The 26,421-nt window shown below is 39.7% G+C and overlaps 1 long non-coding RNA gene across 1 annotated transcript in view; it reads right to left on the reverse strand.

Annotated features, from left to right (window-relative positions):
* Nucleotides 1-25,143, reverse strand: part of LOC307213678 — a 140,035-nt gene extending 114,892 nt beyond the window's left edge. The window contains exons 1-2 of the long non-coding RNA XR_013837629.1: nucleotides 25,056-25,143; nucleotides 23,393-23,525 (exon numbers count right to left, since the gene is read on the reverse strand). This is a non-coding gene — a long non-coding RNA (uncharacterized lncRNA). The remainder of the gene's footprint in view (nucleotides 1-23,392; nucleotides 23,526-25,055) is intronic.
* Between the last annotated feature and the right edge of the window lie 1,278 nt (nucleotides 25,144-26,421).

Consider the following 26,421-nt stretch of genomic DNA (forward strand, 5'->3'; position numbering starts at 1 on the left):
TTCGAGATATGGCAACCCTATCCAAAAAATTAGCATTTCAGGCCCACTCCAACCCTCCATGCATTCAGAGAGATGGGTAAAAGTGAGGAAAGGGAGTTTAAACCTATCATCTATGTTGTTTTCCCAAGGAAAATTTCACTGTCCTCCAGAACTACTATTTGCTACATGAGGGAAAATTTATGTGTACAAACATTTATATCTCAACCCCTAAAACCTGAAATGGGGCCACCAAGACTGCTGGTAGATCTAAAACACAAAGGGAATCAATAATAAAAATGGAAACCATTTTAAAACGGCCTCGGCCCAGTATACCTGAAGGAACATCTCCACCCCCATCATTCTGCTCAGACACTGAGGTCCAGCTCCAAGGGCCTTCTGGCAGTTCCCTCACTGCAAGAAATGAGATTACAGGATACCAGGCAGAGGTAGTGGCGCCCACCCTGTGGAACACCCTCCCATCAGATGCCAAGGAAATAAACTACTATCTGACTTTTAGAAGACATCTGAAGGCAGCCCTGTTTAGGGAAGTTTTTAATGTTTGAAGTTTTATTCTGTTTTTATCGTTCTGTTGGAAACCGCCCAGAGTGACTGGGGATACCTAGCCAGATCAGTGCGGTACAAATAATAAAATTATTATTATTATTATTAAGCAAATTAAAGCATAATCCATAGCAGGAGAGCTCAAATTTAACTAGCTCTGTGGAAGGGCAGAGGGATGGGACAATAAAAGCAAATAAGTCTTCTCTCCACTTTTCTGCTAGCTTTTGCTATGGAATCGTGCTCACAGGAAGTTTGGATCCAGCCCAATGTCCAGATTGGAGTGGCACTTTCAGTGCTCATGATGTTCCACAAAACTATTTAAATTTTGAAATCTTACCTCCAAGATCGGTAAGACAAAACTTTCTGACATGGCACATGTCATGGTCAGAAATGAAAGTGTTTAATTATGATTATCATTATTAATAGCAATAGTAGTACGCCGCTGAAACGTACACATCAGGCTTACAATACTGCAGATAAAAGAATAACACTTTCTACTTTCCCCTACATTCCAATTGTGCCTGTTTAAAATATATTTAAACAACATAAAAAGCCACAAAGCCTGAAAAGAGATGTAACATTGTGTAGAAGCAATTTCCATTCCGATCACTCTTTAATAATACAATCTGTGAGATAAAAGAAAATGGAGAATAGAAAATCAAGACACTGGCTAGATATGTGTGAAACGCACAAGAGGCCAGAATTTCATATTTTTCTGCTGCATGCAAAGGAAAGGAGTCTTTAACTCAGAAACAGGTTGTTGCCCCCTATGAAATTTCCTGGAGAATTGTTCTCGTTGCTGAGCAGTATTCCCTCCATCACCTCCACAGAATCAATGAGAAGATCAAATCACAACTCATATAATTTTCAGTGATTAGACAGCAATGGCAGCATTTCCAGAAATGACAACTGGAACAACCACTACGAGTTGAAGTTCTCACTATAATCAGTGGGATTTAAGTCAAGTGACTAACTTGTCCCATTAAGTCTGGCCCCAGCCATATGCAATGTTTAACAAAATAATTAGCATTTTCTGTCTTGCCAATAACAATTAAGTTGTTGCCACTTCACAGAGGAAACATATTTTATTATATTGGGCTATTGATTAGAAGGTATTAATGACAGAGGCAAACTGCATTACAGTATAATATTCTCAAAGCAAAACTAGGTATCTTTGCAAACTTTAGCTTTATAATATTTAGATAGAAGTATGCTATTTCCTATTCAACTTAATTATTTTATAGTATGACCCTATGCATCTTTATTTTCTTTTCACAATTATGTTGCATTTTATGGTTGGTTTTAAATTGTTTTTAGCATAGTGCTGAATGGATGTATGGATAGATAATTAGACAGACAGATAGCGTTATCAACCTGTTCTCCTGAGCCTTCTCATAATTAAAGGGTAGCAACTGAAGTTTGGTCAAGTACTATGATTTTCAGGCAAAAATCTTCTTGACCTCAAACCTAGAACAGTACCACTGAAAGCTGACTTTCCTACTGAAAGTCAGTGATTCAGAGAAGAAAGCATGGAAACAAATAGGATGCTTTTCATGTACAATAAAATTAAGTGCTACTCAGTTAAAAGTGTTGCATTGTAAAAAGATTTTCTCTTGAGTAGTTTATCAGTCCTAGATGTGATATTGAATGACTGTACAACTCCAGAGTTGCCCCTTTGGTTAGAAAGTTTTTGTGTGTGTTTTGTTTTAGTAGATTTGCGGTGTACACACAGGGTTGGAGAGGACAGGGAAGTTCCTTTTACAAATTCCCTTTGTCTCCCTGCACAGGAAGCAGTTGAATTAGGTGGAAGATAAAAGTCGAAAGAGTGTTTCCCTTTTACATCTTGCCATAAATATATCTTTGTGTCTGCAGTCAGGCTCTGACTGGGGACCAGCCAGGATTCACGTAGAGAAACAATCGACTTGGCATCATGTTGACACGTATAAACAACAGTCTGCCGACAGGCCTCACATTAGTGGCAGAATATTTTGGCAAAAGAAGGAGCTCCCTCCTGGGCAGTATGGCAACAGCAGCCAGCAGCATTCATTCATGCCTTTACTCTAAGCACACAATAGTAATTAAAAGATTAGAACAATGACATACATCCAACAGGTTTAAAAACAAACAAACAAACCATGCAGCAGAGTGACATTTTTAATGCATGGAAATATCACTCTGGTAATTGAACTATTCCACTAATTTTAACTTTGGGTTGTATCCAATTGATGGAAGGGACTTTCATCCAGAGGAGGCTTTTATGTGCCAAAAACAAAACAAAACCAAGAAAGGGGGTGATTGCAAAAGGTCCTCCAATCTTCTGGAGCAGGCTGGAGGGGAGGGGAGAAGAGGCTGTGCAGAGAAGCAGGAATCAGCAACCCCCCCCCCCTTTCCATTAACAGAAACCACCACTGCATCAGGAACCCATACATCAGGCACCCTTGATGCCACCTCCTTTGAGTCCATGTATCTGGATAGCTGATGTTAAAGTTACTGTCAGCAAGAATCAACAAACTGAGCTGGGGGGAGAAGGTTCCTAGTGGAGCGTTAAAAGAGGGGCACGCTGTTTGTGTGTGTGTGTGTGTGTGTGTGTGTGTGTGTTTTAAACCAAGAGAACAACATAGGGCTAACACTCTGTTAGCATTAACAAAGCTGCAATGTTAAAATGCCCACTGTTTCTTTGCAAAACAGGAGGATAGGGACGTTGCATCAGAGAAGCAAGTTTGGCAGCAGGGACCGCTTCAGAACCAAAATGAGGCACTTTTCCATTTAGTAGGTGCTATTTGTAAAAACTTAAGTGTCTACAGTTTTTACAAATAGCACCTACTAAACTGAAAAGTTTAAATGTCTACAGTGGGATGCTGGTGGCGCTGTGGTCTAAACCACAGAGCCCAGGGCTTTTCGATCGGAAGGTCAGCGATTCGAAACCCCGCAATCCTGCCAGCCTAGCAGTTTGAAAGCATGCAGTGCAAGTAGATAAATAGGTACCACTCAGGCGGGAAAGTAAACGGCATTTCCGTGCGCTGCTCTGGTTCTCCAGAAGTGGCTTAGTCATGCTGGCCCAGAAGCTGTACACCAGCTCCCTCGGCTAGTAAAGCGAGATGAGCGCTGCAACCCCAGAGTCGTCCACGACTGGACCTAACGGTCAGGGGTCCCTTTACCTTTTTAAGTGTCTACAGTATCTTTGCAAGGGAAGACTATGGGGAGAAAACCAGAACTGGGCTGCACTGCATCACATCCTGGCAGCCCCACCGTGTCTTGTGGGCACAGCCCAACCACTAAAATTAAAGATTTTTTAGGGAGAAAGATTTGACAGCTAGTTCTGGACACAAACACCTCTTTTAAATGAAAACATGCAAATACACTTCTACATCTTGTGAATATATTCTGCATGCTCGAGGGTTGTGCATTTAAGAGGTTAATGCCACTTGCTTGGTCTTAATTATCTCATTGTTTAACTCTTTGCATCAACACTGTCAGGAGAATATGCAGTAAGGCTGTTGGTGTAAATAATCCAAGTTCTAATGAACCCATTTGTTTTCTCTTCTGTCCTTCACCCTCTACAGCAATGTTGCATATATAATGCTGCCGAGTCCCACTCTTCCTGTGCATTAGCAGACTAAAAGAAATATTCACCCACTATAAAATGGCTAGTACTTCAGCACTTCAGATAAATGAAAACAATTTGGTTATCAAGATTCAGAGTCCCAGATATATTTTTCTGGGTTTGTGCTTTACTGTGCCTACTGCTGTATGCGTACATGGCACTCTGAAACATTTTACGAGACTTTTCCCCACTCACAAAACTAATTTATAGCTACATCTACCCACCCTCCCCCCAAAAGTGAAATGGTTACATGCAAAATTACTCCTGCCCGTAATTATAAAAAATGGCAAAAACATTTTAAATATCTGGATTTTACTTCTGCTAGTGCATGTTTCCCACCACCAACACCTTTAAAGGCATTTTAGTGGGTTTTTCATTTCCCTTTAATATTCTGAAATGTTCCGCATTTAAAGTTATGCACAAGAAATGCTCTCAAAAGCACTTATAAGTATAGTTTCTATGCCAAATGTGGAACGTGGCTCAAAAAAAGTTATTCACATGGCATTTGCGGATATAGACAAAGCACTTTACCAGAGAGAAAGAGAGAGAGAGAGAGAGAGAGAGAGAGAGAGAGAGAGAGAGAGAGAGATCCCCTAGCACATATGGATTTCCCTCCATTTTTAAACTTCCAAGAATCCTAGGCAAGGAGACAACTGGCCCAAGGTTACACAGTGAGGTTTGTTGCTGTATGAGGTAAAGTACACTGTCAGTTATACCATTTTGTCTCTCACATGTCCTCGTAGCAGCCTTCTCAAAAGAGATGGCATTATTATTCTAAGCAAGTTCATGTCTGAGCATGTATTTGAGCACAGGCCCCTGCTCACTGGTGTGTCCACTCAACTGCACTTGTTCAGAAGAATGATAACCATATTGCTGAAATATTGCCGTTGTACTCCAGACTTCTTTTCCAACTGACAGTCAGGTGTCTCTTTGCTAACGATGATGTCAGATTTGTTAAAATCTTCGTGGTCACTGGTTGAGAATGCCTTTGATTAATTTGGAAACCTCATTTATGCATTTCAGCTTTAGCTACCCATTGCAGTTGCACTAATTTTGAGACTTGGAAAGGGCGAACATTTGGTGACTGTTGCGCATTGTTACAAAAGAAAGAAGATGCTATCTTTCAAGGGGTATAATGGCTGGTACGTTTGGTAAACATCCTGAGATGCACTGCAGACAAAGGACCAATGAAGTTAAAAGAACATGATTAGTGTGGCAGTGTGGTACAGACATAAAGGCCTCATAAGTTCTTGAAAATCATGTCAAGCTTTGTCTACCCAAAGTATTTTGTATCTGAGATTTTCCTTTACCGTTTACCCTTGTGACACTAACTGGGTACACATGTATAGCATATTTTTTCTCTTCTCATTCTGAACAGCTGGAATTGAATAGTAATAATTTCTTAAACCCTGAAAAATTATAGACAGAGCAACTTTGGTGCCTCAACTTTGGAATACCCTCCCTAATGAGGGGAATTGACTTGTCAAGCTCCTCAACACCAGGCGACGTCACCTTCCTATTTTCTCTGACATGGTTTTATTTTAGATTACTTTTTGGAAGTGCCCTATTCTGGGGTTTGGGGGCCCGAGGGAGAGGTTGACAGCAGGGGTGGTAGCATTCTTGCATTTTGTTACGTTTATTTGCTGGTTGTAAAACTACACCTATTGTATACTGCCCTGGAATCTTCTGATGAAGGATGGTAAAGATGTATTTTAAATAAATAAATAAAAGAATGCCTCTGGCTGTTCAGCAGACAAAGCAACCCCTTGGTTTGCTCTCTATTTTCTATAAGAATTTTCATCATGCCACGTATGGGTAGGTTTATGAGAAGGCAGGTGAAAACAATAAAGTCATGTGTGGTGGAAATAAAAACACAATTTTAAAGAGCACTCATTCTGTTACTTAGCGTATTTCTTGAGTTCCAGATAAAATTAATGAGCAGCAGCTAAAAGCAACATCTTTTATGCAGTGTAGTATACATTTCAATATCTCCATTTCAGTGTTTCATTGTTCTTCCCAAATGAATGGCATGGTTAAAAATACCGTGCTAACAAGGTTGGAGAATGCAAGCCCAAGATTTCTTTTTATTAATTTCTATAAAGTAATTGATGCAAATACACTTCTTCACAAAGTGGATAATGGATTTATATATCTATATATTATAATGAACTCCTAGTTTCTGTGCAATGGCAGTTCAAGGCACTTAACTGTGAACACAGAGGCCTGCTTGATGAAGCCAATGAAAGCATAGGCTGATTTGCAATGAAAAGGGGCTTTTGCCAAAACTGTCATAAGAACTTTGCACGGGGCATGTATGGGGGGGGAGAGAACTCAATAATAATAATATGGGAGTTCTGGTACTTATGAACATTAGCCTGTAACATAAATTACCTTAACCACACAACAAACTGCATTTAAAGTACCCTATTTTTTGCTCTCTAAGACTCACTTTTTCCCTCCTAAAAAGTAAGGGGAAATGTCTGTGCGTCTTATGGAGTGAATGCAGGCTGCGCAGCTATCCCAGAAGCCAGAACAGCAAGAGGGTTCACTGCTTTCGTTGCGCAGCGATCCCTCTTGTTGTTCTGGCTTCGAGATTCAGAATATTGTTTTCTTGTTTTCCTCCTCCCAAAACTAGGTGCGTCTTATGGTCTGGTGGGTCTTATAGAACGAAAAATATGGTATCTGGTACTAATCAACACTGCACTGCATTATACAGCATTCCTCAATAAGGCCAGCCTTAAGCAACTTGCTGCCCTCCAGATATTTTGGATTACAACTTGCATCAGCTGAAACACCCTAGTTTGGTGAAGACTACAATAGATTATTGGAGGGTGGAACCTTAAAGTCAAAAGGAGAACCTGAATGTATATGTAATAGGAAATCATTAAAGCCAGAACAGCCAAAGCTTTGTACTTGTTAGGTACACAGAGGTGTAAATAATGCAGCCATTGCAGTGCGTGCGTGTGCATTGCTTGTCATCCATGATATCACAGACAACTGGATAAAACTGAGCCCATAATCAATGCTATTTGCTAGAAAAAGAGGTGCTGGAACTCACCATGAATGCCTCCCTTGTTCTCTTATAATGGCAATGGCGCCCACCTGAGAGGCACCAGAACTGAGTTCCCATGAATTCTGGCTGAAAAAAGCCCTGCTCATAATACTCATGGACAAGAATCTTGCTAGGAACTTAAACGACTTGGAGCCCAGGTCCCGAAAGGAAGGTTTCATGAATCGGGAGAAATTCACACTGAAATAATGATAATTTACTTGAGGATTTATTAAAAAGGATTTTGAAATATGGAGAACTGAAGGTTAGACTGGAAAAATGGGCAACTGAGAGAAACCATCTCTAGCCAGGTAAGATCTGAAGTGGATCCAGTACACATGTTGGGGGTGAGGCTTGCCCCATTTAAGCCCACACCAAATGCCTTAAGAGGACTTAGAAACCTATTTTTCTACTATTCAGATGGAATGCATCTTTTCTACTAACTAATCATTTCCAAAAAAAACCCCCACACACCGGAAAACAAAGGAAGGAAATAATGAAAGAAGAGATCATTTGAATGAATGAAAATGTGATAAGTAGATACAAGATGCTCATCTTTTACATATACAAAATATTCTGTCAGTCAAAGTAAATAATCATATTGAATATTTGAAGAAACATAATACAGCTTTCAAAATTGCATTGTTTTTAGATCATACATTCCCACCAAGAAATTTATTTTAATAAGGCCAATATTTGCTGAAGTAGAAGTAGCATGACTGAAGTTGTAAAAAAACATGATAGGTTTCAAAATAAAAATTCTAGTTAAACGATAATAAATGACTCTAGCTTAATCTTTGATGTAGCTATTAGAATCATCTTTCGCTTAGTGATAAGTGCAACTAAAATAGCATCAATTTCAAGGAAATTGCATTAGTGACTCAATTGCAATGGCTACTTTAAGAATGATTTTATAGTAGTTCTGTTTCTACAATTTAATTTTTAAGTAAAGCCACATTTTCTGCACAGATACTTTGCAAATTGCTTTCCATTTAAACAGGTTGTGTTGGATTCAGACTTAGCTCCTACCGGCAGAGGGAAGGGGGAGAGGACTTTTGCTAATTCCCTTGCACCACCTTCAGCCCTATTACTCCCCATGCCTCTAGAGGACCCTCTGGAAGACTGTAGGATGTAGTGCTGGGAGCTTTAAAGAGAGAAGGTAATCAGGAAAAACCAAAGAAAATCCATCCTGCGACAATGGGCTTTCTCTCCTGGATAATGGAAGGTAAGATCTGGATAGACAGACAGACAGACAGACAGGTGACAGACAGACAGACAGATGATAGATAGATATAGATGATGATTGATGATAGATATAGATGATAGATAGATGATAGATAGATAAATAGATAGATAGATAGATAGATAGATAGATAGATAGATAGATAGATAGAGATAAATGTTGGGCACAAGCTAGTGGATTGAAATTTAGTTATCCCATGGAAATAATTGGGACTTAAAACTGAGATTTATCTCAGAGAATCTGTTTATCACACATTGACTCTGATTTGCTTGTGGGGAGGTTATACAAAACCATGTCAAGTGTTATCCCACACTTTCCACTGCTGTACACGAGCTCCAAATCCACTGTAATCAGGCAACCCAATTTTTCTGATACACCATTGAATCCCATCCAGAAAATAGCAATAGCCTGGAAGCACCCTGACCGACTCTGGCTGAGTTATACCCACTGATCGTTATCTAGTCTATAGTACCATATAGTAAAGGTAAAAGGTAAAGGACCCCTGGATGGTTAAGTCCAGTCAAAGGAGACTATGGGGTTGCAGTGCTTATCTTGCTTTCAGGCCGAGGAAGCCGGCATTTGTCCACAGACAGCTTTCTGGGTCATGTGGCCAGCATGACTAAACCGCTTCTGGTGCAACAGGACACTGTGATGGAAGCCAGAGCACACAGAAATGCTGTTTGCCTTCCCACCGCAGTGGTACCCATTTATCTATTTGCACTGGCATGCTTTCAAGCTACTAGGCAGGAGCTGGGACAGAACAACGGGAGCTCACCCCATCACAGGGATTCAAACTGCCAGCCTTCGATCGGCAAGCCCAAGATGCTCAGTAGTTTAAACCACAGCACCACCCACGTCCCTACCACAGAGTACTATATATAGTACTATAGTATCCAATCTGTACACCAGTTCTCCTGACTTCAGTGGACCTCAAGCATGAATTCATGCGTGCTGAACTAAAGCCATTTGTACAGATCCACACATGGAAGTAGGCTGGAGTGCAGTGATAACCTTCCTGGGTGTAGTCAGTGTGTATAAAAGGAACTTGCATGCAATGGGGGAAAACCTATTCTGAGGAGTTCAAGTGTACACGCTTTTCAGAACTGAAACTAGCCAAGCAGCCGCTGAATGAATGGTCAGTGCTATCAGCTGTGGCAGCACCAATCACCAGGACAATAGAAATCCAAGTGACATCTGTGATAGGAAGCACCTTTAACCAACTGAGGCTGGTGGGCCAACTACAAACTGTCCTAGACAGACAAAGCCTATTCACAGTTAGCTATGTTCTTGTAAAACTACTGCTATGCTCTCCACATGAGGGTGCCTTTGAAGACTGCTCCAGTTATTTTGAAATACAGCCACTCATATATTTTCTGGAATTGGGAAAATGGAACATGTCTTCTGTGTCTTCAAACAAATGCACTGCTCCAGGTCTGCTCCTGGGCATAATATTAGTGCTGGTATTAACTCTTCAAACCTAAAATAGCTTGGGATCATATACCTTAAAAATCACCTTGTCCCATATTAACCTGCCGAAGTACTAAGATCATCCTCAGAAGAACTTCTCTGGGGGAGCCCTCCTTCAGAGGTGAAGCAAATAAGAATGAAAAGTAGGTCTTTCTTTGTTGGAGTGCCCTGGATTTGAAATGCTCTTCCAAAGGTGGCTTGCCTGGTGCAAAAAGTCTGAAGCCTTTTTTCAGAGACTGGTAGATCTGATGGCCTAGATATTCTGTTTTATATCAATCTTGTTTTAATTCTGGCGTTTTTGACCTGCTCTGCTTTATTTTATAAACTGTGTTGCTTTTAGTGGCTTTTGTGTGTTATTATTTTTATATTACCAAAGAAGGTAATGACAAAGTTCCTCGAATTCACAGATTAGATACACAATTTGCCTGATAAAGCTCAACATGAACTAGGCAGACAAAATTGTTTTTGTTCTTCTGTGAACAATCAACATACAAATACATACATACAAATGTCAACATACAAATAGAGGAATCTGTTTTCACTATTAATGTATGTATATCATCTTCTGGATGTTTGATCGCAAGCCATCTTCTCATCATTCTTTTAAAATGAGAACCTCCAAAAGCTTTAAAGTAGTGAGCTCATCCACTCTCATACTTGTTGCTTATGTCAAAGGGAAAAGTCCTAATGATAATCCGTCTAACCAATTCCCACTTTCATCCTCTTTTTCTGTTGCATAGACTCCATTATTTTTTTATCCATGTGGTATACAACTCTCTTTTGATCCAAGGAGCTGCGACATTTCAGAAACTTTCATCTTGGTTTCCTTAATCTTTCCACCATACCATTGCTGAAAGATTGTACTGCTACTATATATCCTTAATATCTTTCATTCACTCTATTTCTGATATTCAAGCAATGAGTGCTGAATAACAAAAAGTATCTTTAGATATTTTGATACTACTGGCCATGGCATCTTCCTGGTCTGGCTTTCGGGAATGGAAACTTGGGGCACTATGTGTTACAGCCCATCTAGTGGTGCAGCAATAAAACTTCCAAGCACATTTGCAAAGCTAAGTTGGGTCCAGTATGGTTCCAGTGATTCTGGTCCTACTTAAGGAACCAAGTGCAGAGAGTGGCATGGAGTGTCTCCACCCCCATCTTTTATCCCAAATACTGAGTTCCCACCATCTTCTGTCAGTTCCCTCACTGTGAGAAGTGAGATTACAGGGAACCAGGCAGGGGATCTTCTCAGCAGTGACACCCTCCCTGTGGAACATCTTACCGTCAGATGTTAAGGAGATTAAGAATTATAAAACACATGTATTGGAAAGTTTTAAATGTCTGACGTATTATTATATTTTTATATTTTGCTGGAAGGCACACAGAGTGGCTGGGGAAACCCAGCCAGATAGGTGGCGTATAAATAATAGTGTTATTTATTATATTTGTTGTTGTTGTTGTTTAATAAATCATTACTTGGGGAGGATGTGTGCCTGATGGAAAACCAAGGAGGATGGGAATGGGATGGAGTAGCTGGAATCCTGAACATTGTGCTGTAGGCCCTACTTACTGTGTTTATTAATAATGTATCCACCAATAAAGTATCTGCTGTTATATACAATATAAGGGAGGTAAAACCACAACACACATAATTTCTAAGCTGATGTTTCCGTTTATTACCCAACTTACTGAACCTACATAAGTTTTAGTGCCCTTGGACCAGGTCATGGATTGCCTCACAGGCTGAAGTAGAACAGCCCTGAGAAAACTTTTTCACTTCATTCTGCTGTATATGTATATCTAGACTGACCCTTAGTGTGCAATCTGTCAGGAGCCATCCTACTCTCGAGTAGGACCCTGGCAGAGACACATGCCCAACTGGCATGTTCTCTTCCTCCTGGTCGATCGTTCGGGAACTTCAAAAGCTTCCTTCTGCACGAACATCACAGCAACTGATGCCAACAGACATCAGCACACTTAGGGATCTGCAGAGTCTTCATAGCTTGTATAACAGAACTCAGTAGCTCAGCATTTGGCTAATCTATGTTTATTTACATATAATACACTTGGAGCATTTTGCCTTTGCTCCTTCCTCTTTCTCATCAGACAGCAAAGAGAAAGAACAAAGGACAATAGCCCCACTTCACGGAACACAGTAACACAAACATCCTGTCTCCGTTACCACCCACTCTGTGGAATGAAAACATACACCGTCATGTGATAGACAACAATCCCATGATTGCAATCATGGAGCAGGAATCTTAACATAATCTGAACCCCTAGGTACCAATAACTGGAGGAAGTTATGATGGTGTGTTGGTGCCTCTCCATCAGCCTACACAGATAGAGAGGGAAACCTTTGCACCAGATGCCCAGCAGTGCATCTGCTCATCATCATCCCACTTAAGAATTCTCTCCTGTTTTCTTTTCCCTGACAACCTTAGATGCAAACCCATAAAAAGTGTCATCACCAGACATTTTAAAAAGCAATGGTGGCATGTAAATAGCTTGAATGACAGAATCCATATAGCCTGGGACATCTAATGCACAACTGTACCAACACGCAAGAAAACGGGTCTGTAGCTTTAGTATAGTACGTAAGAGAATTCTACTGAAGTGCCAATCTTGCTGTGGACAGGTGTTTATGAAGCTTGGCTGAGAAAGTCAGAGAAATTGGCCTTTAAAAGAAAACGATGATGTGAAAAGTGTTTTTGTTTTTCCTTACCACAAAGCAACACACCTTTGTCACAATGGATGAAATACTTCACCCCATTCCGACTGTTCAACAAAGACTGTTTCGGTTTTAATTTTTGTTTATGAAAAACTGGCATCAGATTGTATGACAAAAATTCACTGAGGCCAGTAAAAATAAGCTGTAGCAGACGAGAAAAGTGATGTCTTCCACTGCATGCTTTCCAGCAAAGCAAGCAATTTGTTAAAAAAAGATAAAAAAGGAAGGAAGGAAGGAAGGGGGGAAAGACTCTTTGCAGTTCTCAGAAACAGTGACTCATACACATGATCAAATGCATTAAAGGTCACCCCTAAGCAATAAAGAACTACCTGGCATTTTTCCATTTGGTGACTCCTACTCCATTCATAGAGCCTGGTGACTATTTTAAGAATTCTTACCTACAACAAACAATTTATAGTTATTCAAGCTTATGCCAGAAAAAAAGTTGAGAGAAAGGATTTCTTGTGCAAGATCCAAGAGCTGGAATGGCTTCAGAATGTGGACAATTGTCCAGAAGCTGGTTTAGGGTTCAGTTAGATTAACAACCTGACTCATTTGGGGTGGGTGGGTGTGCATGAGAGGCACATTTCAACCTGAAAGCATTTGGCCCTTTAAGGGCACTAATCAACCAAATGTTGTTATACAGCACTCACAAGCCTTTTGCCCCACCCCACCCCTGTGAAAATAATGCAGTGCCCAACTGAATATATGCCTAATGGAGAAAGTATTTGGGGGGTCTGATCCTTTGGATTTTGGGATTTGTGTTCCAAGTTTGTAAACTGCCCCTTTGGATAATGTTCCTTGCTGGGAGACACTCTAACACAGTGTTTCCCAACCTTGGGCCTCGAGATGTTTTTGGCCTACAACTCCCATCATCCCTAGCTAGCAAGACCAGTGGTCAGGGATGATGGGAATTGTAGTTCAAAAACAGCTGGAGGCCCAAGGTTGGGAAACACTGCTCTAACAGAAATAATCAATATGTCATAGTCACTCTCCTACTCCTAGGCTCTGACAATAGGAGTGTTCACACGTTACAGTCAATCTTGTTGATTGTTGAGTTGCATCAATGTCTACACTTATTCACACAACCACTTGTACATGTGTAGAGACTGGTTATGTTTAGTGTGCGGTGTGAACAAGCCTGTAGTGTTTACTAATCACCTCTTTAGGGGTTGGGGAACTGAATCCAGATGCCCTAAACAAGAGCAATCATGCAAGCTCTTCACTCTTTCAAGCAGGTGATTAGCAATGTCAAGGCTGGCTGGCTAGGTGGCAGTACAGCAACTGCACAGTACATTGCTGGATGCCATATATCTGAATCAGACATATTGAGCAGTAGCCCTACTCTGGGCATGACTAACATTGGATGTGACCCTTCAGTTGTACCTGGCATAACACATCTTCCTGTGTTAGCCCTCCAGCTAAACAGTCCATTTGGGTTCTGTTACAGCTCCTGGAACATGGGAGGCACCAAACAGAATCTTAAATGCTATTAATCACTAACCTTTTTTTTTTAACGGGGGGAGGAATACAACATAATGCTATTGTGATCATTCCACAAGTATGAGCATTTCTGCTTGCAAGACAGACCAATCCCCTCTCTCCACTGTCACACACTGTTCTGGGGGTTCTCTTGACCCTCCAGAGTGGATCTAGAGAAGACGTAAGGGGATGTATGCAAAGGAAGGAGGAAAGCCTAATTACACTAGCAGGAGCCTTTGCACAGTCTTCCACTATCATGCTGCATTAGTTGAATCTGGCCCTCTGTCTCTTGAGGGGGGATTATAACCACAATTCACTTGAAAACAGCAGGTGGGAATCTGCTACTTGAATACCTCTGCTGGTATGCTTTGGAATACCAGTTGCTGGAAACTGCAGGTGGGAAGAATGCTGTTGCTCTGAGGTCCTGCTTGCAAATTTCCCATAGGCACCTGGTTAGCCACTCTGAGAAGAGGGTGTTGGACTGGATGGGCCTTTGGCCCGATTCAGTAGGCCGTTCTTATGTCCTTACCTGTTTGGTAAGGTTGAATAGAAAACACTAAAGAAATGTATGGTGCATAAATAATTTGCCTTGATTTTTCTAATTGAACATATCAATACTGTTAACAATTTTCACTTCTCCTTGTCCACTCTAATCTTATTTATTGTGCCTCTGGCACCTTCCATTACCCTTCCCCTGACTCATTATTTTAGCTGAAATGATTATAGCAGTGTGTGTGTGTGTGTGTGTGTGTGTGTGTGCTGAAAATGATAATTTTCCTGTGACACCAAGTAGAAACTTCATGTGCTTTTATATGCACACATTAAAGAGTGAATTATCATTAATTATGCACTACAAATTTTCATGGCAACCGCCTGAAAGTGACAAAATATTTGCTTTTGTCATAGTTCTGTTAAGTGAGACCAAGTTGAGCCGCTAAGATGTCTGACAGGGCACTGTACTCAATTCATAACAGAAGGTCAGGAGCATGACAATGATTTTATTTTATTTCACACATTATTTTTCTGTTATCACTGTAAGTTGTTAATGAAATTGTTTGAACTAAACTGTTTTTTATCATCCCACGGCCTGTACTTATGTCATATGAAGGAGAAATTCCTTGTTAATGTTACTTAATCTTCTAACGCTTCATTTTCCTTCCTCAACTATGCTAGAAAACATCACCATACTTCTTAATAGTATTATTATTATTATGTTGCCTTTGGTTTTGGGTTTTGTTTTTAAAGTTAGTTTAAACAAAAATATGACATTATGTTCTCCTACAAATATTTGCCTTTTTTTCTTCTTGACATGTTCCTCAACCATTAGCAGGTATGGGACAGGCAAGAGGTCAACAGGTGATGCCATTATTAAGGATCTACAGTACTGCTTTGATTGGGGTTATTGATATGATTTTTCATCACATGTTATTAAATTACTTGTCCCCTGAATACTTTTAAGGACTGACCTTTCCTGTATGACTTACTCTAAAAACAATAAAAATAAATTTACAGGCCTATGAGTTGTAGGTAATGATAGAAAACCATTCTTTCATCTCTGCTACCATCTGCATAGGCAGAAACACATCTAGGAGAGCTTTTCAAGGTAGCAAGGGCAAATCCTTTGCTGATAAGTCACTCCTATTCAGTCCAACTTTAATGTAATCACACATGAAAATTCTACACCAGCAGCTGGTTAAGCCCAAGTTATTTTACCGTCTGTGAGTGGACAAGATGGCACCCCCCCCCCCCAAACAATGAGATAATGTTCTGCACTGCCTCAGGGCAACAAGCTAGCTTAGGAGATGCAGGACAAACCATGTTGCACACACAGTTTTGTCTTCTGGCTCCTCACTACCACACCCCACTCTGCCTAATCTTAGGTTGCCCCCCCCCCTGACCAACACCATTGGGATCAACCACTTGTGACTATATGGATCGTTTTGACCTCCTTTCCCTTAAAACATTGCCAGGAGATATGGAATCATGAAAGCCACAACATTCTCTGTGGCATGTCTGCTGAATATGGCTGGCTAGATTGGCTTTTGGTCAAAATTATCAGTTCCTCACTGTGAAAAGGTACGTTTCTACAAGTTTCGAAGGAAATGGTATTTTATTCACTATGGAGCAGGAGAAAACTACACTGAATAAGGACAACCTGGCCAAATTTGAGCCTTTGTATATTGACTTTCCAGGCTAAGGTGCTGGAATACATTGTGGAACAGAAATTGAATAATGATCTTTTCTTCATCCTTTCCAATCTGGTTTTCACCTTGTTGTAACACAGAGAGAGGTGTAGAGGTCCTGGTGTATTATCTGTGCCTGGAGACTGACATGAGCGTTACTTCTTTGTTAATTATGCAGGGGCTGTTGGCAGCTTTTGATACTGTGGACCACAATATTATTTTGGACCATCTTGAACATCTGACAGGTGTTTCATGATGACACTCAGCTTTATATAACTGTTAAAAAGCATCCAGGGGCAGCTGTCTCTTTCCTCAGCCCGTGTCTGGAGACTGTGGTCAAAATTAGGTAAAAATTTAATCTCGAAAAGAATAAGGGATGCTGTTAGGGAATGGCTGTCATCTGAAGGAGAGAAACCTGTCTGTGGTTGCTGAGGTCCTTGTGACCCTATTCTGATCAGGTAAACAGCCTGGGGATACTCCTGGAACAGACTGTGCTTTTTGAGAAGCAAGTAAGAGTTCTTGCCATCTTCCATTTTTGGCTAATGAGGAGGATCTGTCCTCCCTTACATTCTTCAGACCTTGTGCCACTGATCCAGGGTTCTGTAAATTCCAAACTAAATTACTTTGTCATATCCTATGTGCGGTTGTTATATCAAAGGAACACTGATTGGGATTACTGCTCTGGCTTATCTATATATGTCAAATTGTTTCTTGATTTGGGGAAGTATGGTAAAAATAAATCAATGCTAAAGAGCCTTGATATAACAAAAGGTGAGTTGTGGGGTGGGGGAGGATCTCAGCAAAAGAGGAATGAAAGCAAAACCATTTCCTTCACCTGGGCTTTTACAGACCCATAAGCTATATCTCTTGTGTGTAGGATGTACTGCATCAGATAGGATGGCTGGGAGGTAATGTTCTGCAGTAATGAGTATGCCTGTTGCCAACAGACCTAAGAATGAAGTTTTCTGCGTGGAGAATAAAAGGCCAGGAACTAATAATAATGGTGAATTCCACATATGGATCATACATATAGCAATAAAGGGAGAATGCAGAGAAGCAGCAGTTGGGAAATTAAATAATTATAATGAATCCAGCAAAATAAAATATATTTATCCCATTTTCTATTGTGCTTTTCAAGACAGTATTAAGGACTCTAGACCACCTGGCCTTTTACTTTTGTTTTTTTTTTTATAAATATTTTATTAAATTTTCAAAATACATAATACAAGATCCCTACACCAAAAAACCAAAACAAATACACCAAGAAACCATATAGAAAGAAAGAAATAAAAAATAAGAAAAAATAAAGAAGAAAAAAGAGAAAAAGAGAAAAATATAACCAACCATTCAATATAACTTTTCTTATATAACTAACTGGACTTCCTCGCATCTCCTTACCCTGCATTATTTATAATCAGAATGTCAGCAAATTATTACCTTATTTCATACCTTATTTTGTACTTTCCACATATTATACTTCTAAATTTAAAATAATTTTTATCAATTGCTCATACCTTAAAATTAAACAAAATATTGCCTTAAATTTTGACCTTTTCTTACTTATAACTTAATTTTCTATTTTACAAAGCCCATTCGCTGGAGCTGGTATTTTCTAAATCGTGCAAATACTTAACATTCATACAACTTATAATATTTTTGTAAATAATCCTTAAACTTCTTCCAGTCCTCTTCCATTGTTTCTTCTCCCAAGTCTCGGATTCTGCCAGTCATTTCAGCCAGTTCCATATAGTCTATCAATTGCGTCTGCCACTCTTCCAGTGTGGGCAAGTCTTGTGTCTTCCAGTACTTTGCAATGAGTATTCTTGCTGCTGTTGTCGCATACATAAAGAAGCTTCTGTCCTTCTTTAACACTTTCTGGCCGACAATGCCCAAGAGGAAGGCCTCCGGTTTCTTAACAAAGGTATATTTAAATACCTTTTTTAGTTCATTATAGATCATTTCCCAGAAGGCCTTCTGGCCTTTTACTTTTGAATCCAATTTCTAACATCTGAGAGCACATTTATGAAAATTTCCTGCCAAGAATTTCTGCCCAGCCTTTAATAAACTCAACGCTCTGTGAGATAGAAACAGCCCAATTTCCACCTGCATCTTAATCAAATCCTGCAACTTCTGCATATTTCCTGGGATCTGCATTTCGTTCCCCCACCCTCGTCAAATTGGTACTTCCAAACTATCCTGTCATTTTAATGCTGAACCACTTGGAGGCATGATAGGAAATCATGCATGTGAAAAATACACATGATTTTTTTATTTTTTAAAAAAGTCAAGCATTGGGTGGCAATCTTTGGCACTGAGCATTGTCCAACTGACTACAATGAGCACACACAAACCCAAACACTTCCTTGGTCTTGTTTGTAGAAAGGTAATATCTTTCTCTCCCCCCCCCCGCCCCATTGCCGCTAGTAATTCTGCTTTGATCTTATAGGGGCTGCACTATTAAATATAAGCCAGCTCATAAGCATGGCACACGCCTGTGATTCTCAGTAGAAGGTCATAACCCAGACTTTATATTTTAAATAACTATTACAATGAAGAAGAGGGTATAGCCACAAAAGGAATAGTTATAATTTATGCCTGGCTTACTTCAGCAGAATATAGTTTATTTATAAACTGCTTATGGCAAACTCTGTATGCCCCTGTTCAATGCGTGTGCTGAACTGTCTTCTGGTAAATTATTTAAATTACACCTAGCAGTAATTCCTGAGGACTTTCATACTTCATTTTCTCTATTAATATAACAGGGAAAAGCTGCTTTGCAAGGATTGCTCTAAATTCCCAGAGTGTGAGTTCCAAACTCTGTATGTGTTGCATTATGCCTGTCAAAAAACTTGTCTTCTCCTGAAATTTATTACTGAAGTCTCTCCACTAGAACTACTCATTGAAGCCTTACGGAAAGCTCATACATGATTTAAGAAGCTAACAGCACTGAAAGAAATAGGTCAGGTAAAAAAAAAAACACCCTGAATTTAAGCTACCTTCACTTATTACTTATGCAAGATTATGCATAATTTAGCACACTGCTGAATATGCAAGGGCAGAATAATTGTTTACCAAAATATTTACTCTGAGTTGGTACCTGTGTTTTAGTGAGATAAGGTGATTTCTCAGTCCTTGCTAATCACATTAGAAAAAAGGATTAAATGCGTTTTTGATTGTGCTGATAACTGCATGACATTATATATAAACAAAGATCATGTTCAACATTCTCAAAGAAGATGCTTCACTCTTTATTCACATTGTGTGGTTGAGTGCAGGAGGGTAAGAATGTCGTTGGATAGGGTTTCTATACTGTCTTACATCATGACAATTCAGTCATTACCAAATGCAGATACTTAAACCATGTGCATATACAAACAGACTTTTGCTAGTAGATCTCTTTGAGCACCTTGAATAAATGAGATAAGCTTGTGTAGATTCACATATGTGCAAATGACATGATAAATGTACATGACAAAGAACAAGGGAGGATATGTTCACATGTATATGTACTAATAGCATCTGTGCCTGGATTGGTTGACCAAAGTGCACAAATGTGGATACTGATTTCCAAGAGCTAGGCATGCAATCCATCCAAGAGCTAGGCATGGGTATGGGTGTATATTCCCATCCATCTATCTCTTGATATGGATATGGATACCACACTCTTCATAAACCAGGAATGGCCAAACTTGGCCCTCCAGATATTTTGGGACTACAGTTCCCATCATCCCTGACCACTAGTCCTGTTAACTAGGGATGATGGAAGTTGTAATCACAAAACAGCTGGAGGGCCAAGTTTGGCCATGCCTGTCATAAACCATTGGAGGCAACTACTTACAGTTTCTCCCTGCACATTATTTCAGAACAATGACTTTTTTATTTTGGGCAACTCTTTGAACAGAGCCATTAAAAAAATCAAGGAAGTTTCTGATTATGTAATGTCTGGCAGCTGAAAATAACCTGAAACATGCTAGGTGAACTCCAGATTCGTGAAAATGATTAATAATTTTACTGCTGACTTGAGGGAGATGAGGATTGCCCCCTCTGGAAATAGGATATAATTCTGCTGACAAATTGAGCTTATGTTGTTCCCAGCGGACAAGATGTGGAGAAGACTACAAAGAAAGGAAACCATTTTAATCCAAAGAAGATTCCTGGGCACCTATTTTCCATTTGTGAAAAGGGATTGTGTTTTGAAAATTGGTGTGTATTTTATTATTGTACATGCTTAGCAAGTTATTGGGCCACAGTCCATTAGGATGTGTCCCTATATACCTCGGTATAAACTGTACAAGAGAACTTCCTGAAAATAAATATGATAGAGAAGGAAAAAAGACAAAAGGGGTGGTGAGTAATAAATGTGACTACAAGTTATAAGAAAAAAAATTGTGTGTTATTCAGAAGTAATATATGGTGTTAATGTGACTAATCAAGACAAAAGTGATACCTCATTAAAGACTCTATCATACTGTTCTCTACAAGCAGATACCATTAGACAATGCAGATTCTCATGTGGAAATAATTATTTTATGGATAACATACACCACAAATTTAATAGCTTTCTTGCACTTTTAAAGTTGAAGAAACATTCTATTAATCTACTTCACACATGGAATGCCACATAATTGGTTTTCTATCAACATGCTTTATTAGCCATACCATCTTAAGATTTTAAGAGGAATACAATTACTCAGTTTCAATAAACTGAACAAATTTATTTACTGTTGTGTTAAACAAAACACTTCCATAGAGTCAAGAGGAAGACAATGCCAATCAAATGAAAGCTAGACTCTAGTCCTATTTAGATGTTTTAGCAAATGTTCCAACTGGGGAAGGGATGAGGCTATGCACACAAGGGTTTCCACTGTGGGGAGATGTTTAGCGTGAACTATGGTTTCTTGTTACATCCAATCTAAGCCGCAGTATTGACAACAGTGATTTGGAGAAAAGGGAAAGAAACGTTGTTTCAAGTTAAGCTGACAGAAAACAAAGATCAACAGCATGGCTTCTTTCTTTCCCTTTTTAAAGAAATTGTGTCACAGAAAACTGATACTGTAAAAGTATACTGCTATTAAGTTTACAAGTGCCCGGGAATTTTATAAATTTGGAAAGTAATTTAACAAATTCACTTTCTCTGTTATATGACTTCCTTGGCACCAAGAGCTCTGGAATAATCCTGCCCACAGCATATTGCCAATAAACTGAGTCAGCCAGAATCTTTTCCTATTAGAGTAGGGAATTTTATTGCAAACACCAGTGCAATGCTTGGTCATTAGGAATTATTCCTCCTGACATCATTAGGGTTACATGGCTGAAGGGTTCAGAAAGGGACCTGTCATCCTATGCCACTTAACTAGCTGAAATATTTATTTTGTGTTGGCACTTGTGGTCCTATTTAAAACAGGGGGTGCTATTTTCACAAATGAAACTGATTGCAATATGATGCCATGCACCCCCTGTTTCAATAGTTAACAATGTTTCTTTTAATTGAAACCAGCTAGTAGTCACAAGAAAATATGAATAATATGAGTATCACATCACAATATCGCACCAGAATAATGATGGGGCCACATTTATTTGTTTATGCATTTATTTGCTGCACTTTCCACAGTTCTCATGCAGTCACAACTTGCAATAAAATTATTACAGTTCCTCATTTAAAAAGGGATCTAAAAATTCCAGCTTTTGGATCTTATGGTTTGTTAATTTAAGGAAGCATGTGAAGGAATGTTTCCTATTTCCCAACACTATCTGGAATCCCCTGCAAATCTGTCTAGGGTTCTGGTGGGCCCCTCAAACAATATGGGATGAGCAGCTGTAGGGGAAAACTTTCTTTCCATGAACCTTCATAAATGAACTTATTTTAGGATCCAGTGCTGATTTTTGGTTATTTATCCTTTCCCCCAACTGCCCCCATGCCCTCATGCCCCATTAATCAGGAGGATCACTGATATAATTTTCTTTGGGAGGGGGATGTTTCAGAGGAGAAGAGAAGACAAAAAACGCTGCTTGCATTGACTTGTCTGAATTTAAATGGCAAATTGAGTAAAAGGTGGGTAGGGGGACTGCCCTTATGGACACAAGTACAGAGCTAACATATCATGTTGTTTAATCCTAAGGATCAAAGCCCATACTTAAAAATAAAGGAGCCATTAAAAGTCACATAGATAAGCCCACAGGAAAAGTTTCTGAAAAGTCTAGATTATGGTCTGGTGATGAAAAATTATCTGGGGCTGGGGGCTTGGACAAAGAAAACATTTCAAAAGGAAGGCTTTCTAAGTATGGGCACATTTCTGTATCCCTCCACAAAGAATGGGATGCAGAATATCGCAGACCTATGACTTGTATGAGAGAAGACGCTCCTTAAAAATGAAATGTCACCTTAAAAAAGATCAAGGGGAGACACTTATACACCTCATTACTGTGATGGCTTGTGTATGCTCTTCGCACTCAGAGATATTTACAGTTCTTTATTTTACATATGTACAGGCAACATATTACAATTATGCATCTGAATCCTCCAGTTCAGATTCTGGGAGTGGCTTTCGCCGGCTTCTCCTCCAACAGAAAAGGAGGGGAAGTTTCCTGTGACGCCTCTTCCCCCTCCTCTTTAACTGTCCCTCTCCTGGGCAGATGGAATAGGCACTGCCTCACCATCAGTGTCAGAACTTTCTGTGCGGTGCTGAGGGTCTGCATCAAAGAGCATTTCCGCCTCCTGGCTCTCTCCCCCTTCCCCATCCATCACTTCCTGTCCACCTCCCTCTGAAGGTTCCTCCTTCTCCCTGGCATTCTCCGGAAGCCCCATGACAGTTACTCACCTGAATAGCACTGGTTTCACAAGGATAAGTAATGCCACACACAAGTGTCACAGAAATGAAACCTACAATGGACTGAGTCTTCCCTACTCTCTGAGGAAGTGGGGCTTTCCTGCATGAAAGCGTGTTTACGGCACCACAAGACCATTGTTTTGGCTGCAGTCACACCTCTGGAAGTCATCACTATTTCTGAACATTCTAGGTGCCCATCTGACTTGTATATATTTAAGTGGAAGATAACAAAGAAAGAAATTATTTAATGGCAGTTCTCTTACCGCTATTTCAAGCAAAACCTGTTTGTTCTCCTGTGTGTGTTTCAAGATTAGGGAAACTGCATCAGAGCCACCATCACCTATATTCTTGAATAGGACAGCTGCAATCTATTGGATTGCTCATTGCAGAGAAGAACTGAAAAAACAGAGTTAAATATAGAATATTAGCATTTCAGATCTTTGCATGCTTACACAGAATTCTGTCTCCCGTTTAAACAATGACAGAATACACATTGATTTTATAAATGGGGTAATGTTTGACACACCCAGTCACCCTTTGTAAAAAAACCAACAGTAATCTATTACATTTGATAGCTGTTATGTATAAATTCCTGTAACCATTGTGTCTGAAATCCTTTAACTGACCTTAATTCATTATGTAAATGAGATCTATAACCAAGCACTGTACACTGGCAATATAAATTAATAAAGAAAACACCAACCAATTGAAATCATTCATCTCTGATTTTGCTCCACAGCTTAGGACTGATATCCCATTCACTGATCCCTGTTAAAACAAACACTAATTACACAGCATATGTTGGCTGCAGAAATGCTGCAGTTTCGACTGCTGAAAAAATGCCTCAAATGTTTTCTTATTTTTCAAACCAATTGCCCAAGTGCTCAGTTGTTCCACTGTTACCACACATGGTGGTTAAAGAGCATATGAATTAGGCTTCCATATAAGCAAATTTCTCTGTAAGTAATTTATATTGTATGGTAAACTTGTAGCCAGCTAGAACAGCAAATTAAAGCATTAATCACATCTGTAAAATTTAAGGCCCTGTGCATACAGAAAAAAAATTAGGGAAATACGTTTTCTTGTATTGCTAAAATAAATATTCCACATATGGAGGCCAGTCTAATTCTTCTCATTATAGTGGGAATGAAGATGAACATTAAGCCCATATAACATTTCTTTCAGAGTTAGTCGATAGCTCGTTTTCGTAGGTAGCACATATTTTCAAACCTGAAATGTTCACATTCAATCAGATTTGCTGCCATTTCCCGTTCCCTCTCCCAGTCCCTCCCCCCGCCAATCCTTGTTGCTAAAGCTTTTCATCAGCACCGGAAAACCTCCATCATTATTCCATATCACATACTGATGATGAGGCAAAACAGTAGCAAGCAGACTCCCTAGCATTAAGCAGGCAGTAAAGTTGTGGGAAAGAAACTTGCTATAAAATTATCAAATCTCACTTCTCAAATGTTAAAGTAACATACCACCTACTATGTAAATAGAATGTCATATCATTGCTCTTATTTACATAAAAATACACAATATAACTGTGGAGAGGAAGAGCACCCAGGCTATGTGCTGTGAACTTTCCAGACCTAACTTAAGGGAACTTGAGTAAGCCATTGGTCACCCACTTGCAACTCCTTGCATGCACTATGGAGAATGCTTTATTTTTTCTTTTATCATATTTAAATCCCACCTTCCTTCTAAGGAGCTCTAGGTAGCATACAGCCCCCACCCCCATTTTGTCCTCAATAAAATCCTGTAATGTAGGTTAGTTTGAATAAGACAGACTGGCCCAAGTTGTTCAATGACTCCTGCATCCATTTTAATGGCTTAGTAGTGCTGGAAGAAGCAAAGAAAACAGCTCCATACTGCTAAGGTGATACTAGAGATGGAGGAGAGGTTCAATTAAGGTGAACCTACCTTTCTCAAACAACATGCAAACCAAAACACGACCATCTTTTGAAATGTGCATGTCTCTGAATTTTTCAGTGTAGTTCTTCAGTCAAATAACCTGCATAAAAATGCAGATATTCATGAAAATGGCATACAAAAATGCATTGCATTAGGGTAAGTCGCTTTGCAAAAATGTTAATATTAGACAAAATTCCATACACCACATGTATATTAGGAAAATTTAACAGGAAATATGAATTTTCACGAGGACTCTCCCCCCCCCAAAAAAAAAATTCACAAACTGATGTGGAAACATGGGGAACTGGGTTTAAGATTAGGAAAGTGAGAAACTGAAAGAAACCAAAATTAACAGATTTGCCAATGCTTACTTTAGAGTAATTTGTCTACTTGAGCATGGATTGGTTCCTTCCATTGAACAGCTAGGAGCCCCTGCCAAAGACCTGTATTTGCTCCAGATGTAGACCTAGAGTTGACCCCAGACTTGCCCTTCTATAGACAGAAAGGCTCATAAGGAACTAAATTTTAATGGATGCTCCTGCTGGAAGAAGGGGGCCACTTCCCACACCATTCCTGACCTTCCAGAGTAGCTGGAAGTGGGGGTGAATGGGAACCTGGTTCAGTCACCTCCATCCATTATTCCAGTGGGGAAATTTCATAGGCAGCATTCTGCCCATGGGTACTCTGGACTCAGCTGTATATAGATTTATTGCATCTGAGACTGAGCTATGTCAACAATTGCCAGGGATGGAAAGGGACTACCACAAACAACTAACACATTGTACCTTTTGTGGTAGAAATTGAGCCCCTCATGCATGTACCTCAGCATAGGGCTCAATGAATACTTTTCCTGTTCCTTTGCACAGAGTGGGCTGGGTCACATCTCTCATTTTTAGATTTCAGAATTTTGCTGAACACTTAAAGGCAAGGGTGGAAGACCTGTGGCCTTCCAGATGGTATGTGACTACAGCTACCATCTCACATGACCATTGACCAGGCTGGCTGGGAGTTGGGAATCAAACAACATCTGGAGGATCACAATTTCCCACCCCTGTGATGAAGCATTCACTTTTCCATCAGGCCATGGTAAAATATTCCCATCGGAATACAGATGTAACAGAGTGGGTTACTGCCATGCAGAGCAATCAAATGCATGTTCATGCAGAAATGTCCCATTTACTCTGAGGCAAGTGAGGATAGGGTGCAGTCCTACAGCGTATGCCTATGAATGTTTACTCAGAGGTATGTCCCACTGAGTTCAATAGAATTTATATCCTGGTAATTGTATGCAGGATTGCAAAATTAATCTGTAGTGCTAAATACATTATCAGTGAGCAAAAGCCAGCTCCCTTGGCTTGAAAGCAAGATGAGCGCC

Source organism: Podarcis cretensis (assembly GCF_951804945.1).
Source record: "Podarcis cretensis genome assembly, chromosome: 3".
NCBI classification, from domain to species: Eukaryota; Metazoa; Chordata; class Lepidosauria; order Squamata; family Lacertidae; genus Podarcis; species Podarcis cretensis.